The 20,290-nt window shown below is 46.6% G+C and overlaps 2 protein-coding genes across 4 annotated transcripts in view; one reads left to right on the plus strand and one right to left on the minus strand.

Annotated features, from left to right (window-relative positions):
* Insyn2a (inhibitory synaptic factor 2A) overlaps window positions 1–1,883 on the minus strand; it is a 58,300-nt gene extending 56,417 nt beyond the window's left edge. For both annotated transcript variants that reach the window (XM_060381429.1, XM_021644391.2), the window contains exon 1: window positions 1,293–1,883. The gene's annotated coding sequence lies outside the window, so the exon portion shown is untranslated. The remainder of the gene's footprint in view (window positions 1–1,292) is intronic.
* Window positions 1–20,290, plus strand: part of Dock1 (dedicator of cytokinesis 1) — a 494,434-nt gene that overhangs the window by 269,185 nt on the left and 204,959 nt on the right. The gene's annotated exons all lie outside the window — the stretch shown is intronic.

Consider the following 20,290-nt stretch of genomic DNA (forward strand, 5'->3'; position numbering starts at 1 on the left):
CTCATCAAGTCATTTTCCAAGAGAAAACCTTCAAGCTACTGACCTCAACCCTGTGCTAGCCCTTGCCTTGGTGCTCTGAAATGATCTAGTAGGTTCTTAGCCAAGGCAGGGCTTGCCCAAAGTTCCTTCCCACTCTTGCCAGTTTCACCTCAGGATGCTTCGGCACAATTTCAGCACCCAAGCAGACAAGGTCAAATTAAACTGCTTCTCCTGCTGCTTCTAGCTCATGAGCCCAACAGGGCAGCCAGTCCCCCAGCCCCAGACCTGCACCAAGAGAGGGGGAGGGACCTGAGCAGAAAGTAAAAGTCACCCATTTTCTCCCCTATTTACTCCAGGGGCGCCTCTCCTCCCCCACTCCTGGCATTCCTTTATCACTGGCTCCATCTCCTTGTGGCATATTTTCAGGGTAGTAGAATGTTGAGGTCACAGGAGAGACTCTTTTTTTTTTTTTTTTTTTTTTTTCCCCAAGCAGCGGAGACACCAGCCTGAAACCCTGAGCATGAACAAGCAAGATGCAGAATCTTATTCTTGACTTTGGGCTCTAGTCTCTGCCCCTGCCTGGGGCTGGCCAGGGTCCCCTCCTCTATCCTGCCCTCACTAGTTCCCTTGGTTCTGCAGCATCGGCTGGTTTCCCACGCTTGTGCTTGTCAGATATGGGATGCCAGGCACACCAGAAGCTCAGCAGATGCAGACCCCAGCCCGGAGAAGGTGCCAATACCAGTAACCAAGAGAGGAGACGAACATTTCACGTGGTCATTTTTGCCTATGCTCCTGCTTCGGTGTATACTCAAAGGCAGGCAGCAGGGCCCCTCCGTTCAGACTTATCCCCCCATCTCCCTGAAGTTAATCAGCTATACTGTACTTAGCAGTTCGCTTTAGTTTGGATAATACTTTCGAAACCTCTAACGTGCCAGGGAGATGGTCGTCCCCTGAGCCCACCACCCCACCTCCCGCCCAGTTCTGCCTGGCCAATGATGCCTTGTGCTCACAAGGCTGTGGCGTTTGTCTAGAATAGACATCACATTCCCGCTCCTCCGAGGCTGTCGCCAAAGTTGCCAGATGCCCCCTCAGGGACCAGGTCCTGCCAGATGCAGTTGCGTAACCTCGCCCCCCAACCCCCGCCGCTGCCGGCCACCAGGTCTGCACTGGGCTACACCCGCCCGTCCCAGACCCAGGCGCTGCCGGTTTAGGGGCGAGTGCGTGCGCAAGAGCCAGGGTCTGCGCCTATCTGCCCGCGGTCAAGTACAGCGGGCTCCGGGGTGCGGGAGGAGGGCTTGCTGGGCTCCGCTTACCTTTGGCTGCTCACAGATAAGTGGAGGTCGGTGCAGCGCCTGGCTCGGGCATGTCTTGCCGCGGACCCTGGCAAGCCTGGCGCGGCACGGAGCACTCGGGGCAGAGCATCCACGGCAAGGAACCCTGGGCTCGCGCCGAAGAAGGCTCAGCTCCGGGGACTTGGCCGGCTGCGTGCCCGCCGCCCGCCCCCTCCACTGCCACGGGCCCGGCCCGCCCGGCCCGGCCGGCCCCCGCGCCGCAGCTCGAGTCCCTCCGGCTCCTGCTCAGCGACGCGCGCGGGGAGGCAGTGGCTCGGCCGGCTCCGGGGACGCCCGCGCGCTCGCCCGGTCGCGGCGCGGCGGAGCCAGCCACAGCCACCCGGCTCCGTGCTCCTCAGATGTCCTCATTTACTGCAATTGTCTTCGGCGAGATCCGGGAGCCCGGGCCGGGAGGAGGGGGTGGAGAGGGGGAGGGAGCAGGAGGGGTGTCCTGGCCGTCGCTCCAGGTCCCAGCTACTCTGTGGAGCCGGGCGGCCAGAGGACTGAAGACAGGGTGCCCCCAGAGCTGCGCGCCTGCTGCCTGTGCGCTCGCCTGCCACTGAGGCAGGCGGAGCCCCGGGGCCCGTGGGGCGGGGGTGGGGCGGGGGCGGGCCGGGCCGCGTGCGTGGGGCGGGGGCCGGGCGCGCGAAGGAGCCCCTCCAGCCAAAGCCGGCTCGCGGGCAGGAGGAGGAGGAGGAGGAGAAGGAGGAGGTGCTGGAAGCAGCCACTGGCTGCCGCCTGCGCGCGGAGCTCCTCTGCCACATCCTCGGGTTTCTGGGCTGCAGGCGGCGCTGCGCGGCCCCTGGAACTTGTTGAGTCTACCCAGGAGCCACCTCATGCAGGCGCGGGGACCTCTTGATTTCTCCTTCAGGAGAGGGCTGTCTGCAGGGTCCCTGCTTGATGGCTTCCTGTGGTGTCAAACAACCTACCCCTGCTGGTTAGCTAATGCGGAGGGAGGGAGGAGAGGCCTCTCACCTGCTGATCTGTCTTTGGAGAGACTGGGGGTCAGGATCGCCCTTTTGTATTTCTAGGTCCATGACCAGCGTGGAATACACCCTTCAAATAAGGACTGCAAGGCAGACCTGCTTAGTGGCATAGGGACTAAGTAGAGAGTACCTGCCTGCCTCCCGGGTCTGTTGGACGCTGACAATTTGTGGACATGCAGAACAGACATCTCTACTGCTGCTCACCTGGAGCTCCTAGTTCCTCTGGCCCCCTCCTTCTGGAGAGGCCGTCTTGGGGAGGGTGTTGTGTTTGTTTTGATCAGTTAAGTACACTTGGGAAAGAGATTTCTCTAGCATGAACAGAGAACAACTCCCATCACTTACCCCAACTTCACCAGATCTTTTGAGCTCTCTGCGGAAGGTTCAGGAGCTTCCCTCATGCCTAGCAGACACAGGGACTAAGTATCCCTGCATACAGGTCTCCTAGCCCCCACCTAGGACATACTTGAAAGTAGTTCCTACAGAGAACATGGTGGTAAGCTTGGGCTAATGAGTTGGGAGTTCAGATGGGAAATGCTCTTACCCCAAACCCTAACCCCAGACAGAGGCAAGCCTTGCCAGACAGGAGATAGGATCTTGTTTGTTCCTATATCCTCTATCCACGCATCCCATCTTAGTACTCCAGCCCACACGCCATTGCTCTGTTCTCATGTTGTGATCTGATTGAGCCCAGCTCCCTGTTTTGTATACAGCCTCAGCTCTTTTAAAGGGCTTTCGATGAGATGCTTTATTGTCTGTGTAAGGTGATGTGTTTGTTTGTTCCAGAAGGAAGACATTCTAAAATATCTTCCCTTTGTGTGCCTCTCTCAGTAGCCCTTAGGATAAGGACCCATGCTTCTGGGTAAAAGATTTCTCTAGATGTACCACTAGGCTCAGCCAGATGTCAGGGCTGACCCTGAGCCTGCAGCTGGGTACTTATTCCAGCTCCACTGGAGTATCCTGTGTTGTGAACACTCAGCTGCAGGCTCAGGGTCATCCTGATATCTAGCTGGGCCTGGCAGTTTGGGGGTGGGGGCCGATGCCAAAGCTGGGAAATCTAGACTCTGTCCCTCCCATTCTTTAAAATGCCCCTTACAAAGCAAGTTCCCCCAATTCTGATTGACAGCCCCTTTTACTTCTTTAGCCCAGGAGGCTGTTGTGATTTGGTTGGGGGAAAAGGCCTGTGTACTGGCTAATTTATGTCAGCTTGACACAAGCTGGAGTTATCTGAAAGGAAGGAACCTCAGTTGAGAAAATGCCTCCATAAGATCCAGGTGAAAAGCATTTTCTTAATGAGCAATTGATGGGGGAGGGGCGAGTTCATTGTGGGTGGTGCCATCCCTGGGCAGTGGTCCTAGGTTCTATAGGAATGAAGGATGGGTACTCCAAGAGGAGTGAGCCAGTAAGTAGCACCCCTCAAAGGCCTTTGAATCATCTCCTGCCTCCAGGTTCCGGTCCTGCTTAGGTTCCTGCCCTCATAGCTTTTGATGGTGAACAGTGATATGGAGCTCCTCAAGTTGCCTTTGATCACCGCATTTTATCCCAGCAATACTAAGCCTGAATAGGACAGCCTGCAAATCTGAATAGACTACTCAGAGGGATGCCAGAAGAGGGAGTGGAGAACTTAGGGCTGTGGAACAGCAGATAGTGAGGGTTCCTGCCTTATATTCCCCCACCCTTCATGTGCTCTCACATCTTTGGAAATTCTGTTAAGTGTCTAGAAAACTTTCTGTAAATCTTACCTTATTGTAAATCCATAAAATCAAAACCCCTCTTTTATTTTTTAAATATGTCACTGTAAAGCTGATAGGCAATGTGGTAATTGGCACCAATGATAATGGAAACTAAAGGTTTGGGGTTCATGAGTAAAGTAAGGTAGACAGAAAGGTATACAGAAGAGGTCAGAGTTCAGCCACAAGTGGCATTGTGAGCTAGTTAGGTGTCTCTAGGGACAGTGTCAGTGAAGATCCCCTCAATGGCTGCCTGGAGGAGGAAAAGATGAAATGCTGTGGCAGGCAGATTGGAGGATGTTGTTGTTGAGCCATGGATGCTCTGAGATTTTCAGCTCCCAGTAACTTCAACTGTTGCTAAGTCTATCCTGGTTTAGATATAAAATGGTTCTCCAATTGGTCCCCAGCTGTTGATGATATTTGGGGAAATTGTGGGAGCTTTGGAAGATGGGGTTTATCTGGAGGAGGTAGATGTCAGGGATCAGGGTACAGGGGTAGCCTTGGAGGTTTCTAGCTGGATTCTGCTTCCCATTCCCTACTGGAGGTTTGAGGAGACCCAGCCTCATACACTGCCATGGCACTCCTACTACCTGGGCTCAGCCTGCCACCTATCTTCCCCACCTTAATGGGCTGTGCCTCTAGACCACACCCAAACAAACCCTTCCTCTTTAGGTTGCTTTTTTCATGATTCTGTCTCAGTAATAAGCACGTCACTGATAGACCTCTTTTTAAAAATGTATGAACCCATTTACGGATTACATCACTAAGTCCACCGTCACATATTGAAATAGTGAGAGTATGTCTCATTGGACATTTGACTGGGGATGAATATTCCATGTGGGTAAGGTTGCTGTGCCATCATGCTCAGATCCTAAAGGCAAGCCTTCTTTCAGGGGCTGTGTGTGTGGGGGGGGGGGATTCTGGCTTTCTCGCTGCCCACAGATGCTCTTTGCATCATTGTTTTTGCATGGACAGAACAGATGTATATATTAAGGGTTTATAATTAGTCCTTATGTTCAGCTTCCTCAGAAAAAGAAAGTGGACTCATTTTAGGAATCAATTAGGTATAAATTGGTTTCTTAGATTTTTGCTTCAGAATTTTGCTACAAAAGGTAGTCTTGCAAAGGAGAAAATAGCCATTTTAAAGGAGATTTCCCACAGGCAGTGGCATCCAGAGAATAAAACTACAAGGAAACTCATGCTACCCAGCCCACATAGAGTCTGTTCCTTTGACTTCCTGAAAGTATGCACATCTTGAAATTCCAAACCAGTGAATTGGTCAGAAATTGGTAGCCAGGTTAATAGGACTCTTGTCTAGCATGCACAGCATCCTCAGCCTGCTCAAGTCAGACTGTGTGGTGTATACATGCAAACTTAATTCTTAAGAGGTAGAGACAGAAGAAGTAGAAGTTCAAGGTCATCCTTGGTAATATAGCAAGTTGGAAGCAAGGCTGGATTACCAAAGACCCTGTCTCAAAACAAAACCAAATAAATACTATGATGAACTGCACTCTGTGTGTGTGTGTTCCAGAATGTTTCAAGCAGCTTTAATTTCAAACTGAAAGTAACCTATATATCTACTAAGAAGCAAATGGGTAAACATTTCTTGAACTTTTAAAAGTGTAGAATATGATCTAGAAACAACCACCACAAAATTATTACTTTCTGAGGCCAGAAGACTTTCAGAAACATTTTGCAGAACAAGAGTGTATATCAATAATTTCCTAGGGAGACTCTTGGTGGTGAAGAACACCAGCTGCTCTTAAGGGACCAGGATTTGATTCCCAGCACTCACATGTCTCACATTGATCTTTAACTCCAGTCCCAGGAATGCTGATGCCCTCCTCTGGCCTCTGAGGCCACTGCATGCATAAGGTAGTGCACAAGACATACATGCAGGCAAACTGCCCCTGTACAAGAAAGAAAGAAAGAAAGAAAGAAAGAAAGAAAGAAAGAAAGAAAGAAAGAAAGAAAGAAAGAAAGAAAGAAAGAAAGAAAGAAAGAAAGAAAGAAAGAAAGAAAGAGAAAGAAAGAAGAAAGAGAACAGAAAAAGTGTATATCACAAGAGTCATTCAAGTGGAGTTCAAGGGAGATGTTTTTGGTGCTTGTATGAAGCTGGCAGCTACCATTGGAAGCTAATGACATAGAGGGTGGGGACCTCCTTGAACATTCATTCACATACGTAAGCCGGGTGTCGTTTCATCTCATTGTATTTTGTTTGACTGGTGTCACTGCATCCTCACCATGCCTTTTAATACACTTCTTTAAATGAAGCAGCTTATTCATCAGTGAGATGAAGCCAAAACCCAAGGGAAAGGATGGGTTCTGCAAACTCCCTGCACACTTAGCTGCAGGTGAGAAAGTTCTAAGGGAAGCTGCCACCGAACCCTGGCCCTCCTGACTCTCAGATGCCCCCGTGACACAGCTCACTTGGGAATGATTTTCCCACCTCCTCCTTTAATGTTCTCAAGTGACTCAAGGTGGGACTGTTTATGGTGAGCTATTTTCCCACTCCAGCTCGGAGGCTACAGCTTCAGGCATGGTCAACTCACAATCCACTTCCACAAAGGAGAGGGCGTCACACTGATGAGCCCCTGTTGGGTGGGAACTAGAACACATGCAAGATCTGCTTTCTCCTTCAAGAACAAGACAGATGCACGATGCTCAAAAGGCATTGCAACCAGGCCTCCCTTAGCCCAGGAGACCGTTGAGACACCGCCTTCAGTCATTGCATTTGTCATCTACCTTCTTCTGCCTCTGGACTTGGATCTTGCTTGAGTCTCTGTCTGTGTCAAGCCTCCTATCCACAACTGCCTATTGTCCTGGTCACTAGATCTTCTCTTGGAGGAAAGCTGCCTGACCACCCTTCTGATGCTTTCCCCAGTTGTCTTTTCCTCCCAAGACCCTTCTGATGCCTTCTCCAGTTGTCTTTTCCTTCCTTCTCGGTTAGTCAGCCACTAATCTAATTGGTTTGGGAGAAGGTGAGCATCTTGAAGACTGGTTAAAATACCAGGTTTTCTAAACTGATCAATGTGAATATAACTTTCTAAAGGAAATTAGATGTTTTCCCTTTTAAAGAGGATGTTAGTGGTTCTAGCCTCCCTTTAACAACTGCGGCAGCTGTGCTTAGTGAGGGAGGCTGAGTGGGCATGTACTCCTGGCACTCTCCCAAGCCTACACATGCTGCACTCTCATCAAACCCATGGGCAGCTGGGCATGGTGGTTCATGACTGTAGTCCTAGCTATCTGGAGGCTGAGGCAGGAGTTCAAGGCATGCAGTGCTACAGAGTGAAACCCTGCCCCCAAACAAACAAAACAACCCCAGGCTTCTCCCTCCTAGGCTGGCCATCCTCTTTTCCCCCAGCACACACCAAGGAAGCAAGCCTGCAGTAGCGATTTGGCCGGCTTCAGTCTGTTCAGCCTGGGCTGTGGCAACAACAGAATTTTCCCACCATTCTTACCTAATCCAAGGAGTAGAGGTAGCAACAGAGATAGCTGGCTACAGGGCCATTCTCAGCATTTGCTGCTTCTGCTTTGCCAAAGATGACACCTTTAACCAGAACTGGGTCAAAATAGGATAAAAATTGCTCTCAAATTTCAGGGCATATCTTCCAGTCCACTTTATGTAGCACTGTCCTGTCTCTGCTCTTCCTTCTGAGGTCTGTCCTTGGACAGAGGCTAGGTGTCAGCTCGGGCATTGCAGGGAGGCACTTGTCTTGCAATCAGGCATAGGGGTTTCCTGGTTTGTCCTTGTTTGTCCCTATCCTTCCCAGGCATGCAGGAGGGGGTAGGGGGAAGGGAAGAAGACAAGAATGTCTCCTGTCTCCTTTGTTTGTTCCCCTAGGCTCCTCACACTAGATGTATATGATGCTCCATTCTTGTGGGGAGCCTACGGCATGTTGTGCCCCAGTGCTTTGTGTATTGTCTGCTTTTGTCCTCGTGAGAAGGCTGTGAAATAGACAGGGACAAACTTTACACAGATGTTAATCAGAAAAGGTGAGCAGTTTCTCCAAGGTCACGTAGCTGGGAAGTGCTGGAGCTTAGACTCAGATGCAGGTCCTGCACATTGCCAAACTGCTTTGCTCAGTTCCTTATTTTTGTCTGCCCTTGACATTGCTGTAGAATATATATGGTAAGTTAGTGTGCCTTGACTTGGGGTGAGCATCTTTCAGGGGTGAGGAATGTCTGTATCCACTGTAATCTCCTTCGTGGTTCTTACCTGTCTGTCCTAAGGAATACCAAAGGCCTTTGTCCCGAGCTAGCTGTAATGCCCCAGGCTATCATGGGAGCAGTCCAGTGCACTCATGGGACACACTCTGACCCCAGTCAAGTCTTTTGCCTCTGCTCAGCTCTTTGCTGCAAGCTTCTAAGACTGTGGCCATTTTTTTTTCTTTCTTTAGCTAGACATCCTCCTCTCACTGTACCTCTCATTTGCACTTTAGAGTGAAACCAGGCATGGAAACAGCAACAGACCAGGATTCTTTTGTATTGGGTAGTACTCTGCTTCACCCATATGATTTCACTGACATTATCATGTTGTCTTCATCAAATGACAGTTAGTAAAATGATCCATCATAACATACATGTTCTCTATACACCATAGGGCCCTTCTTCAATATTTTCTGTGCCATGTAATAAAGTCGTATTATCGTGGCCATTACTGATGGCACAGAATTCGGGCCTGCTTTTTTTTTCTGAGCCCTAGCTTATTTGGACAGCATTTCCTCCTCCCTCTGCTCCTCCTCCTCCTCCTCTTCTTCCTCCTGCTCCTCCAGCTCCTTCTGCTCCCCCTCCTCCTTCCTCTGCTCCTTCTTCTCCTGTTTCTACTCCTCCAGTAGCTTGCTGTGCATATAATTTTAATTACCCACCCTTGACATTTTGATACTCAGTATAATAAATTATTTTGCTAATTTGGGTCTAGGAATTGATTACCTGACTTTGGATGTTGTGTTTACTGGGGAGTGTGGATCCCGAGAGTGGAAAGACATGGCTTTTGTTTTTAAGTGCTGGAGTCCACATTGGAACAATACGAATGTTTTTGTAAATATCTATTTATATTTGGTGACCTCCAAGTCCACACAAGGATTTTTCAGTTTTATTTTTATCATTAACATGTTTTTGGTTCTTTTTAATATATATACTGTAAATTCTTGGGGATTAGGTGAGCAAGGCCATTACTGTAGTCCTACTGCATGAGGCCAGGATCTCTCCATTCAGCCTAATCCAGATTATGGTACCTTGTGGATATGGTACACTCCAGAAAGCATGTGTCTTTAGACCTCACTTCTCAGTGCCCTTCTGCTAGTTCCAGTGTGCCTTTAAGCTAACGTGACAATCAAGCATTTCTCTGAACACATTGTGTGTGCAGTTTTATTCCCAGGATCCAAAGAATAGCATGGAAATAGGTTTGTAAATGCCGCCTACCATTCTTCATTTGTAAATAGCTAGCGTCAGTAATTTAAAGTGTGTATGGTTACAATATGATTCTGAACCCCTTTGTTGAGGCTGTCACAGCTTTTTGCTGCAAAGAAACTTCAATGGGGTCCTCCACGCTCTGTACATTGTGAAAGATGGAAGAGAGTCATGAGGTTCTTGAGCTTCCTTCCTTCCTTCCTTCCTTCCTTCCTTCCTTCCTTCCTTCCTTCCTTTGATGGAAGCTTTTTATTCTTGGCATTCTTTGGCTAAATATTTCAATAAATTAAGCAAAGAAACCTGAAAGTCAGTGTGCTTTGATATATATGTGTCAGTGTGTATGATATATACATGTATATAAGTGTGTGTGTGTGTGTGTTTGTTTGTTTATATAGCTTCTTGATCAGTGTAATTGATAGCAGGAAATCTAAATTCATTCTGAGTGTATTCAGTGTGAATCCCCAGGTTTTGTTGTAGAATTTATTGACTACCGAAAATGATTCCTTAAAGTTAGGCAGTTTATATATAACTGGGGAGGAGGCAGAGGGCAAGTCAGGAGACTGAAATGGGTGTTGTTATCAGTGGCCACTGGGGGCTCTCTTCAACTTTCTGTGCTTGTAAGTGATGAAATCTTCTGGGCAGTCCTGAGCTCAGGTCATTCCACTCATTTGAATACTAATTATATGGTTACACCCGATGAGCATAAAAACAAAAACAAAAACAAAATGTCACCCCATTATTAGTTATCTTGGACTATAGTGTTAGGCTCTGAAGTTCTAGTAAAAGATCAAATTTATTGAGATTTCTTTTGTTCCCTGCATCCAAATATGAAAACAAAATAATTAATTTTAATGACACCTTTTCCTTTCCTTCCCAGTGGAGTAAATATTGTCACATGAAATTGTTGGTGATGCTTCCAAATTCCTTAAAATAAGGCTTCTGACTCATTCACACTGTGAAAATAGTGAAGAAGCAACCTCTTCACTTGCAGGTTCATGTTACTGCCTCTTTCTTTTTTGGTCTCTGGGTGTTAATGAAGAGTTTTTGGTTCTGGAATTTTCTCTGCTGCCAACTCGAGCAGAGACAAAAGAATGAGGCTCCTGCTGCCTAGTTAAGCTCTGGGGTTCAAGCTTGGTGCTCCCCTGCCCTTGCTGCAGGCAAATCACTTTGTTAGTCAGTGTGATATCGTAGAGCACAGCCAATAGGAACAGTGGATGAGCAGATTGGAGTGAACTTTGCTGTGCTGTGCTGGCACTGCGCCTCATCTGGTTGAGTAAGTGGCAGAAGTTGACCAGATGTTTCCATCCTGAGTGCTGAACAGCAGCATATAGCTGAGGATAGCCATGGATGTTACTCCACACAACATTGAAAATCTACTGTAACTGTTCTGAGATTTCTAAATGATGATGTACTTTAACTGTTCTGAGATTTCTAAATGATAACAATGATGGTTATGATGACCATATGATGTGCAGTGATAAGCATGATTAGCATGCTTCATGATAAGCATGAAGTTTGTAATGGGAGCATGGTTTCCCAGTGTGAAAATGCTGGGCACACCTGCTAGAACATGTGACTTCTATAGAACATGTTCTCCCTCCTCCAGACATACTGGGAGAGCCTTGTCTCCAGCAGTATCCTGAGCCAGGAACTGTTAATGGTGTCTGAAGACTTGAGAACAGGTTACTTAACACAAGGAAGATTCCTTGTCTGGGCCACTTTCCATTGCTTTGCGAGGCTGGACCTTGTTAATACATAGCATTAAAGGATATGGTACTGTCTTTTGGATAAATCACAAGTGTGAGAATCTAAGCTGCTGTTCTCAGAGAAGTGTAGGCAAGTTTGGGAGGCATCACTCCTCCACCCCTTCATTGTTAGCCAAGCCTGAGCATTGTCTGGGGAAGTAAGAACTGTGTCTTTCTTATGTGCCAGTCTTCCTTATGGGATTCCTATAGATGCTCCTCTACTTCCCGGAACCTATGAGGTCAGCACTTTCATTCTCCTTAGTTGTAAAACTAGGTTAAAGGTTACTAGCACCAAGTGCTGGTTGGAGAGGCAAATTTGGGTGAGTCAGTGCACAAGACAATGTCAAACATCTTACATAAACACCCCTCCCCAGAAGCAAGAATGATTTGGAACTGTCTACAGAAATATCAGATAAAGAAATTCACCTTGTAACCATGCAAAGCGTAGCTGGAGCTGGCCATGTTTGCTGTCCAGGTCTACCAGATAAACATGGATGAGCCCTAATGAACCAGTGACACTTTGGAAGACTTGAAAATACTGTGGCTTTGCCCTTCCCAGGGAAAGAAAGCATCTTGCATTCTTGCACATACTAAAGACTTGAATGTTTCTCACATATTTTGAGATGAATGTGAACATTACCTAAGCATTACTCAAAAGAATCCTTTGTAAAAGGTGTTGCAAACTTTTCTTTAAAAAGTTAATTAAAATATCTTAAGACTTTATGGGCCCTAACATCTCTGTTATGAAAACCCATTTCTGTGGACGAAGCAGAACAGCTATAGAAAACACCTTTAAAAACAAAACAATATAAAACAAAAAAGCTGGATGTGGTGGCATATGCCTTTAATCCTGGAACTCAGTAGACAGGTAGATCTTTGTGGGTTCCAAGCCAGCCTGGTTTACATAGTAAGTTCCAGAATAGCTAAGGTTACATGAATAGATTCTGTCTCAAAAGAATAACAGAAAGAAAGAAAATATGTTAAATAGTGAGTTGTCTTTGAATTTCAAAAGAAGGTTATTAGTGGGGCTGGTGCTAAGACTCAGTGGCTAAGAGTACTTGCTGCTCTTGCCAAGGACCCAAGTATGATGCCCAGCATTCACACGTGGCAGTTTAGAACCACCTGTGGCTACAGTTGCAAGGGATCAAGCACCCACTTCTGGCCTCCATGACCACCTTTACACATATGTGCCAGTGTGCATGCAGGCACACACACACAAAACAGGCACAGGCACAAGGAGATGATAGATAGATAGATAGATAGATAGATAGATAGATAGATAGATAGATCTTCAAAATTAATTGTCTCTATAGAACCAGGGAAAAAGGCTGGATTTACTGCATAGACTCTTATTTCTTAAGCTTCCAACCCCATATGTAGCAAAAAATTGTTTGACCCATTTCTAGTACCATGTATGGGCCCTGTGGTGGTTTGAATGGTCCCCATAGGTTCACAGGCAGGGGCTCTATTAGAGGGTGTGGCTTGTTGGCGTAGGTGTGACCTTGTTGGAGGAAGTGTGTCACTAGAGGATGACTTTGAGGTCTCAGATGCTCAAGGCAGACCCATTGTCACTCTTTCTTCTTGCTGCCTGCTGATCTGAATGTAGTAGAACTCTAAACTACCTCTCCAGTACCATGTTGGTCTGCATGGGCCATGCTTCCTGACATGATGATAATGAACTACACCTGAACTGATAGCCAGCCCTAATTAAATGATTTTCTTTTTAAGAGTTGCTGTGGTCATGCTGTATTTTCACAACAATAGAAACCCCAACCAAGACAGGGTTAAGGTTTTAAGAATTTTAATAATGATTTAAATCATCCTAGGAAACTGTGGTATTTTTTTCCTTTGTTTCTCTTTGTGGTGCATTCTAAACTAAACCCACTTGGGATTTGAGCAGTAGAACAGTGTTCTATCAAGGATTGTTTCTGAGGACATATGTATACTCATGGAGACATTCATTTATTAGTATTTGGCTAATAAATAACATTTTTATACCTCAAGACTCAGGTTTTTCAGAAAGAGAAAATGAAGCAAGAACTATAAAAGGGGAATTTTTTTTCTTCATGAAAAGGGAGATAGAGAGAGAGAAAGAGAGAGAGAGAGAGAGAATGAGGGGAGAGGGAGAGAGAGAGAGAGTTAGGGCACCTTTCTAAGTTATATGCACAGGGTACCTGCAGGTGCTCTCAGAGGCCAGCAGAGGCCATCATATCCCCTAGAGCTGCCTTAGGTGGGTGCTGGGAATGGAGCCCAGGTCCTCTGCAAATGCTCTTAACTGCTGATCATCTCTCAAGCTCCTAAAGTCTTTACCAGTGATGACCAGAGAGTTGTGCATTCCTGGCTGTGCAAACAGTGTGTGGTGCCTCTTGGAGACAAAGAGCAGCTATCTCCTTAAGGAGATCTGTGTGTGCTGAGGTTGTATGTGCCTCCAGAACACTAGACAATGCTGTTAATATTGGCTTTTCATCTCCAGCTGATTTATTTAAATGTTTCACACAGCCAAATGTACTGTCTTTGCTGTAGGCTTTTAATATGGGAGCTATTATGATGACGGATATGATATATGGATTTTTTTGTTTTGATAGTTTCCAAACAATTGAGATAAATAGTTAACTTTCCATAATTGTTTCTTGTAACCATATGAAAAATTATTAAGCATAAACTTCCTATTTTTTTAAACTAGAGTAAGAATCAATAATCAATCAAATGTGCTTTTTAAGGTTATGTTTAATGCTGTTATTCCAGGGAGCCGAGATGCACTGACCCTTTATCATTTTGTGCATATGTGTGTATGTGTGTGTGAGTTCATTTATGTGTTCGGGTTTTCGTGATGCAGCTGAAATGTAGAGGTCAGAGAATAGCTTTGGGTATCAATCTTGACCTTCTACCTTGTTGAGATAGGGTCTTCTGTTATTCTCTGGCAGTGTATACCAGGATGGCAGCCCCATGGACTTCTGTGGATCCTCCTGTCTCTGTTTTCCATCTTCCCCATGGAGGACTGAAATTAGAGACAGGTTGCAGTGCCTGTCTGTACATGGGTTCTGGAGAGCCCAACTCAGAGCCTCACAGTTGTGTGACAGGTGCTTTTTACCCAAGGAGATAACCTGCCCAACCCCTGATTTATTTTCGAACATGCCCCAAATGTGACATGGTGCTCTGTGAATTCCGCAGGCATCTCTGAGTGTTTCCACCCACTTTGGAATTTTTCCACGCTCTGTCATCTGTTAGTGCTTTGTGATGTCCCCTAGGGATATAAGATAAACTTAATTTATACGGCAGTATTTCTGAGTTACTACCATTAATTCCATTTAACATCACTATACATTAAAATCAGTTCACTCTCCATAGGGCTCTAGGGTATCAAGGGGTTGCCAGCACAGGCTGTCTTACCTGGTGGCCCTCTGTTGACCTGCCTATGAGGACTTACCTAGGCTGCCTTTTGCCAGCTGTGTTAACCCTAAGTGCCATTTATCTTGTTTGAAATCCGTTTGGATTCTCTGGGCCATTCTTTGCCATTTTTCTCTTTTTCAGCAGTGAGTGGGCCCTTTGAAGGCTGGTTTCACGGTCCTTACAGAGATTTCCAGGATGACTCTGAATACTTGACTCTCATAGGCCAGAGACTGAGCTTGCCTTTGGGGTTTTAGAGTGAAAAGTCAAGTGTGTTGGGGCATGTGGGTGTAGCTAAATTGGATTTTCCTGAAAGAGAGCAAACTCCGGGATCTCTGTGCAATGGAGATTTTTTTTCCAAGAATGAAGACGAAAGAGAAGAATGGGGCTGGGTGGAGGAACCTGAGAGCAGGGGAGCGACAGTGTAGAGCACGTTCCTGACCCTGTGTGGTGGTTGCCGTGGCATGTGCTTGACAGTGAAGGGCCACCTCTCCTCTGTTGTCAGAAACAGATGGGTGCGTAAAGGGCAGGAGAACCACGGAATCCCTTCTTCTGTGTTCCCTCAAATGTTAAAATGATGGATTGGGAAAGTAGATGAGGAATAAAAGTACAAGAGCCCCATCAAAAACAGTGTAAAGTCAAGGGTTTCCCACAAGGGTGCAGTTGAATTTATGGGACGAGCACAAACGTCCCAGGGACTGTGGAGGCATTTCCAAAGTGTGTGACCACGGCCTCTCAGGCGCGCCTCCACCTAGATGTGGAGACCCTGTGACCTTGCAAATTCAGCTAAGAGCCTCCTTGACACCTTAATTTTCACTTCGCTTAGCAGGCCTGCTTAGCCTGCACTTCCTGTGGGGGCGGGGAGCTCCTCCAAGGCTGCTGACCATTGGCTAGGGAAACCCCATACTCAGTTGCGGTGTCCCTCGAATCAGTTATAAATCTCTCTTTATTGCCAGTCTGCGTCGTTATGATTCACTGCCAGTCTCTCTGTCTCTCTCTCTTTTTTTCCAATCAGGAAAAAAAAAAAAATCAAGAGAAAGATTTCTTCTCTCAGTTTCTTGCTTTCCTTGCTGAGAGAATGAAATTTTTTATGTAGTCTTAAATTTGGTGGTTATTGCCCCATTACCTATGGAAACTACTGTAAAGACCTCATTCAGCTGCCATCAGCACCAGCTGTAGGCATCATTTGTGCCACAAAAGGTGGCCCCAGTGCTCAGCTTGGGAAGAATGGCCCCTGCTTGGCTTTGCAAATGACTCCCACTGAAGCCTTGGAGAGCCTAGGACATGACATGAGGCATTAAGGGGCTGTAAAGGGAGTGATGACTGAGAATTTCTTGTGGAAATGTGGTGCTGCTTGCGACTTGATGATGATGGAGTCATAAGGGGCTCTCTGTGAATGTCAGCAGGCGGCTCCCAGACTACCAGGATTTGTCTGTCTGTGGGGAGTAAGGGCAGGGCATTTTCTTTCTCTTGTAGCTTCTGGTATATGGACTTTCGGTTCTCCTGTCTGGCCCTTTCTCTGCTTTGAAGCTACTTCCTGTGTGCTATCCACCTTGACTGTGGTCTGTATTGAGGCCAGGCCGACTCCTTAGATGTCTCCCCTTAGATGATACCTTGGCTGGTGGAGGTTACATTAGGATGCTGTTGAATGTCCATTCTTCTCCCTCTTCCCTCTCTCTCTCTCCTCTTTCCCTCTCCCCTCCCTCTTTTCCCCTCTCTTCCCCTCTCCCACTTTTTCTCTCTTCCTCTCCCCACCTCCCAAGATCCTACAGCCTCATCAAGTTTTCTGCACAATACAAAGTCCCTCTTTTGTTACTAACTTCTTTAAAATACTACAATAAAATCTTGGGATTCTGTTTTCTGGACCTGTGACAAATGACCTAATGACTTAGGAATGTCACATCACCCGTTTGCCTTTGAATTACTCTCTTTTAATCCATTGTTTGTTTTTATTACATTTATGGAGGAGAGGGTCACGCAGGTGCCACAGCACGTGTGCAGAGGTCAGAGGGCAGTTTATGGGAGCCGGCTCTCTCCTTCCACCAAGTGGGTTTTGGGATTGAACTCAGATCTTCAGGCTTGACAGTAAGCGCTTGTATCTGCTGACCTATCTTGCCAGGCTTCTCATGGTTTTATTTTATCTAGGACGCTTTGCAGGAGATGGGTCCTCTTTGCAGTCAGTGTGCAATAGTGTACCGCTGACTTGTAGGGATTGCCTGGAAAGGCAGACCTCTAAAAGCACGCCACTGAACAGATCTCTATCCTTTAAGGCCCCACTTGGGCTGTGAAGGTCCTAGAGAAGGCGGGGGGGGGGGGGGAGCCAAGGGCATCTTGCTAGGTAGATGGTGTTTTGTGTTTTTTTTTTTTCTTTTTGGTTTTGTGCCTCCCAAATGAAAGTTCCAGGTTTTGGGGTTGGTGTCCTCAGGCATCTGGAGAGAATTCGCCTCTCTTGGCACTTACTGACCTTAGTAGCCCTCCTGGGCACTGCTCTGCCCTAACAGACAACATCGCCAAGTTCGAGAATTTGGGGTTTGGGTTTTCGTCTCTCCCTCTGAGCTCCGGGTATGCCTGAGAGAAAACAGACAGTCTTGGGCCTTTTAATTCTTGTCAAATTCGTCTCTTTCATTTAACAGCCTTTATAGCATTGAATTTTGAAGGCATTGATTTTTCTATAGTAGAAATTATGGATTAGATAATTGGTCAAATAAGAAAAATCCTGATACCATAATTTTCTTTTTAAAAATACACTGACAGGAATGAGCTCCTTTGGTGAGGAGGAAAGGTAGTAGGGTGTCCACCTGTCCGTGGATTGGAGTGTGTACCCTCTTTTGAATATTTGCTGAGACCACAGGCCGGCAGCCTCTTACCCGATTCTCACCCTGTCTTTCTCTCTCTGTCTGGAAAACCTATTTCTGTCTGTACCAAGTGAGCTGTGTGTCCTGACACACTGCCCAGGGGCTCGTATTCCATGCGGTGTCACTTCTGCTGTTTGAATCTGTAAGTAAAATTAAGTTCACTTTGGCTAACCCGATTTTATTTCTAGCTAAAATAGGTGTGCCTGGTGCAGTTTTTTTTCTTGTTAGCCAGCTATGAAGGTTAGCCTAATGAGCTCTAACCATTTCCATTTTGGGAAAGTCATACTCAGTTCAATAGAAGCTAGACCTCAAATTTTGAATTTTGAACACTGTCCACAGTCTGAACATACAGCACAGTCCTTTCTTGTAACAAGCCCAGTTTTCAGTCAGCCCCTCACTTCCCAAAGAAGCCGCAGACACTGCACTCTGTGCTGTGTGGCTAAGATGCGTGCCGATAGGCTCCGTGTGTGGATATATTTCAGTTTATACTATCTTTGGAGTAACCACATCGTAAGTATTGAAAAGCATCTGTATTTCCAGGCTGCTCAAAAACTAATCGTTATGATTTCAGAAGTCGGTTTTCTCTCACTTAGCTCTTAAAACTAGCTGTTGTGAGTACTTGTACACGCCTGCATGTTTATTTCAAAGATTCTGAGAGAGAGAGAGAGAGAGAGAGAGATCTTCAGGGAAGTGCCATCCCTGAGTCAGTTCTGCCTCGCTGATTCTGTCCCTGAGTCGTCTGTGAGATGACATTCAGTAATGTAAAAGGTTAAATTATTTCAAGAATCATGTCTCTCCCAAATCTAAAAGCAAAAAAGAAGGAAGGAAGGAAAGAAAGAAAGAAAGAAAGGAAGGAAGGAAGGAAGGAAGGGGGAGAGAGAGAGAGAGAGAGAAAGAGAAAGAGAAAGAAAGAAAGAAAGAAAGAAAGAAAGAAAGAAAGAAAGAAAGAAAATGTGTTTAGCAGCAAACCAATACCAAACCACCATGTGACGATGTAATTGCCTTTGGTTTTTGCACATTAGTTTGTACTTCCATACAGTCCTGTGGTAGAATACATACTGATTTTGGGAAGCAGCCTTTAATCCTGCGGGCAGGTGGTCACTCTGAAAGGACTACGCTCTCCACTCCATGCACCTCGCCTCAATCCCTCAGTACCTTCCACGCTTTCCAGTCACCTGTCCAGTTTCGCCTCTGCCGTTTCTCACTGCCTAGCAATTGAGAAGCAGTTGTCTCCTTCAGGAATGTTCTAAGTACTTCTCTAGACTACTCTCCAGTGAAGGATGAATGTACCAAATTCATACTTCTGCCCTTCTGTGATAGAGGCCTTTTCCTTTCCTGGAGGTGCTTGGAGAGCTGGCTTGGTTGGCCAACACTGTTCCATCCCCATTCCCTACTCCTTTCTTCTCTACAAAGGTGCCAAAAGGGTATCTCTCTTGCTTGCCTGCTGACTTTCTGCCTCTCACAGTGATGGCTCCCAGCTTCTTATGTTCATTTCTTTTCACATAAAAAGAAAATTTCTCCCTAATTAAAACATTGAGCATTAATGCATACTTTCTTAATGCCTAAAACATATCATAGCAAATGGATATAAAACATCAAATCATTTCTGTCCCCTGCTCCCATGCCTCCCTGAACCCTTCAGGTGTCTGCACGGTGCTGACAGCTTGACAGCTGTCCTCCCACACTTTTCTCTCTGCTTGTGTGCACTCGTGGTCCTTGCTGGCCTCCAGCTCCCGCTCCTCCTGCCTCCAGCTCCCAAGTGTGAGGATTATAGGTGTGTGCCACCACACCTAGCTCTCTCGGCTGTTTTCTCACAGCAGTGGAAAGCTGACTGGCATATACAGTGTTCTAGGGAACATGCTTTGGGGAGTGGTGCCCCTTTGACTATGTTCAGCATGTAGGGACATGAGCTTTCCTTGTGATGTAATATGTACGTTATTCCAACTGGTCGTTCAGGTTCACCTGTGCCATTGTCTAATCTGTATAGACCACACACACAAGAAGATTCCCTTTCAGACTCTCTAGCCTTCGCTTGTCCTAATCCAGCATTATTTTATGTGTTGTGTTTTTCACTGTATATATGCAGTCTCTGTGTGACGCTGCCACTGTGGCGGTAATGTAAGGTCTAGCCTGGGACGCTGCTTCTCCTCACCCCAGAGTGCATGCGTGCAATTCTAGTGTACTAGTCTGTGGCTGAGGTAAATACCATGATCAAAAGCGGCTTAGGGGAAGAGTGGGTTTATGCTTCACCTTATGATTCTGGGTCACAGGTTATCATTGAGAGAATGCAGGGCAGGAACTGAAGCAGAAAATAATGGAGGGACATTGCTGATGAGCTTCTACAGACAAAGTCCACCTGCCTAAGGCTGGTGCTGCCCACAGTACTCTGGGCCTTCCTACATCAATTAACAATCAAGACAATTCTCCACGGGCATGTTTTTTTATGGGAACAGGGTTGTTTTGTTTTGTTTTTTAATTCTCAGGTTTGTGTGTTGACAGGAAAGATTAGCCGTCACTAGCCATCACACACGCTCTGCCATCTCTCTCTTTTCCCACAGTCAGATCTCTCTGGGCACACTGACCCCTGCACCAAGTCTATAAGGCTCCCTGCCATTTCCCATTTTGTCTCTTCCACACCTCCCAGTATCAGTCTCACAGTCCATCTTCTTGTGGAGACCTCCCCTCCCCCATGAACATAAGCAGCTTGATGTGCTCTGTGGAGCCTAGGAGGCCAGCTTGCAAAGCTCTGGAAGCCACCCTGCTGGGAGTCTTGTCTTCCCCCCCTGCCCTATGATCCTGGCTGGGCATTCCTGGATGAACCCAGCCACAAACACCCCTGCCCACCGTCTACACTGGCTCTACTTCAGA

The sequence above is a fragment of the Meriones unguiculatus genome, chromosome 1, assembly GCF_030254825.1.
Source record: "Meriones unguiculatus strain TT.TT164.6M chromosome 1, Bangor_MerUng_6.1, whole genome shotgun sequence".
Lineage (NCBI taxonomy): Eukaryota > Metazoa > Chordata > Mammalia > Rodentia > Muridae > Meriones > Meriones unguiculatus.